Raw genomic sequence first — 2991 nt, 5'->3', positions numbered from 1 at the left:
ATTTTCTATTACAGTCTTAGAAAAGAGGCAGCCACAGTTTGCTTTCACTGAGGAGGATCTCAGATTACCTTTATAGTCTTATAACAGGTATATTTGAATTCACCAGCCTATGTCATAGCCTGGTGAAAAGACACTTGGATTTGGTCCAGATAGTCAGTGTAATTATATGTTACATTAATGGTACCACGTTAATATAAAAAACTAGAAAATAGACTAGAGATGATTTGAAAACAGTAGGTTGTCCACATGACCAACTGAAATTAGTTGCTAAATCCAGCAAAAATCTAAGGCCTCATGCAAACAGTAAAATTCTTGGGAATAACCTGGGGAAAAGCCACCTGTGACATGCCACAGACAACCGAGAGTAAGTTGCTGTTGCTATCTATTCCTAAGACTAAACGGGGGCCTAAGGTTTGATTGGTCCATTTGGATTTTAGGGGACTCATATCTCACATCTTGAAATATTGTTAGCTCCCATCCATAATTTTCTTTTACTTGAAAGAAAATTGTATTTGAATGCATGTCTGAGCAACAGCAGGCTTTGGATGAAATAAAAAAAAACCTATCTTACTCTCCTTTCCTTTAGGCTTTAATGATCCACATTCAGACCTGATTCTTGAGGTATCTGCAACCTGTGTTTATGTAGGTTGGCGCTTCTTGCAAAAATTTGAGAAAACTGCCCTGTGGTGGCAATTTACATTCTGGACAAGGAAATGGCCCGATGCTGCTGCATAATACATGTCACTTGCAAGACAAGGACTCACTTGCTATTGGGCATTGATTGAGACTACTTCAATGACAAAAGGATATAAGATTATTATGCGACCTGAAATATCTACCTTTTTTTGGCTAGTGTCAGGGAAACACTCTAATAAAGAAGGGGATGCTCAGAATAGTTCTGTGATAAATGGAAACAGATTATACTGAAACAAGCTATTGGTGAGATTCAGGGAGGTAACCATCACATCCATGAACAAATAGCCTCCTTTCCTACTGGTCCTACCCTGGAACCCTGGAGATACTGGCAGAGCCCATTGCTACATGGACAATGCTGTATGAACAACTTCCTGTTGATAAGCAGAGAGCTGCTTGTTTCACAAGATGGGAGTTCTGGGGTACATGGAATATGTCTGTTGTGGAAGGTTGCCACATTGAGACCAGCAGATGGGAAGACCCTGACTGAGAAAGGCAAGACTAGATCAGCACAATGGGTTGAACTGCAGGCTGTCTCATAGCTGTAACTGAGGAACTGGGCAATGGTGAGAATTCATGTTTGGAATTTGACTGATTTGTGGGCAGTGGCTAATGGCTTAACCATACGGTCAGGTAAAGGGGCAATGGTAAAGGGACACCAGCACTGACCTATTGAAAGTTCTCTAAGAATTTAGGGGATGCATGACAGTTGGCCATGATAATGCCCTGCACAAGAACCCCCTTCTTGGATCAGAAGGTGATTGGAAACAGTAGATAGACATTGGTGTGTACTCTTGAGGTGGCCAATTTGAAACATGAAATAAATGGATATGGGGCTGCTGCAGCAATGTAGAGATCAACTGAAACTAGATACATTCATCTTCCTCCCTCTGAGGTACAAAATGCCGGTAAAGATTGCTCTGCCTGCCAGCAAGTAAGACAGAGGTTGCAGATGGTTTTGGGACAGATTCCCAGAGTGGTAGGCTCTGTGTACAGTTGGCAAGTTGATTACTCACTGGCTAACAAATGGGTCCTTACAGAAATAGATACTTTCTCTAGATTGGACTTCACATATCCTAGAAAAGATGTAAATATAAAAAATACTATTGAGGTATTGGAACAAAAGAGATTGTACTAATTTGGGCCACCAAATTCTGTTTCCTCAACCCAGGGAACATACTTTATAGTCCAAAGAGTGCAGCAATGGGCCAAGAAATATTATATTAAATGAACATTCCATATCACCTACCACCCTCAGAGTAATGGTCTAATAAAGAATTGAAATGGGCAATTGAATAAGGGCGTGAAAGGAATACTAACAAATCTTCATGAGTGTGTGCTCACATTCAACATGAAGAGGGCTAGTGGGAGTTCACTACTGGACAGATTCATGTTTCTCAGGGATATCTGAAGAAGAGGGAGTAGAGGAAGATGCTGGCGCTACTATACAATTCTTGCCCAGATCACTTGAAATTGTTTTCTTCTTACCAGATGCTGCAGTCCCAGTTCAGGGAGTTTTCAGCTGAGTGTTTTTTGAGTAAACAACTATAACAATATCCTTAAACCTGTATGCAAGACTTCCCATTGGTCTAATGGGATGTTTTATACCTTCACCTCAACTTGCAAAACTAGGGTTAAGGGTGAATATTCCTGTCTCACTTAGTGGTCAAGAAAGCTCATTGGTGTTGTACCTGTGTAACTCTTCCCAACATGAACGGGAATGGACGAGAATAGTAGAACTTACCAGACTAATCTTGTTACCTGCAATTTAGACTGGCACAGTAGCTAATCCTTATGTTCTATCTCAATGTGGAAAAGTTTGGGTAAAAATAAATGACAAACAGGAGGAAGAAGAAATAATGGCTGAAGGTAAAGGAATGAATATATGAGTCATGCAGCAAGGGAAATCTAACATGTTGCTATCTTGAGAGAGACTCAGTGTAATGGGTTAACTTTTCTTGAGCCAAATGTCAGAAACCAGAAGACACTTAAAACGGTTTAAGATAAAACATGTTAAAGTTTATATGTTTATTTGCATGTAGTTGATGAATATTTAAGTTTTTAAAATGTTTCTTCCTATGTAGTAATGTTAAGATATAAAAATTATGCACACCCATGATTATTGCAGCTTTGTTCACAATAGCAAGGAGTTGGAAACAACCTAACTGCCCATCAACAAATGAATGGATAGAGAAGCTGTGGTATATTTGCACAATGGAATACTACGCTGCATTGAAAAACAAGGAACTCATGCAATATTATTCAAAATGGTTGACTCTGGAGAACATTATGCTGAGT

This window comes from Elephantulus edwardii, unplaced genomic scaffold, assembly GCF_000299155.1.
Source record: "Elephantulus edwardii isolate Elephantulus edwardi_28Jun2011 unplaced genomic scaffold, EleEdw1.0 scaffold00007, whole genome shotgun sequence".
NCBI lineage: Eukaryota > Metazoa > Chordata > Mammalia > Macroscelidea > Macroscelididae > Elephantulus > Elephantulus edwardii.
This window is presented reverse-complemented; position numbering follows the sequence as displayed.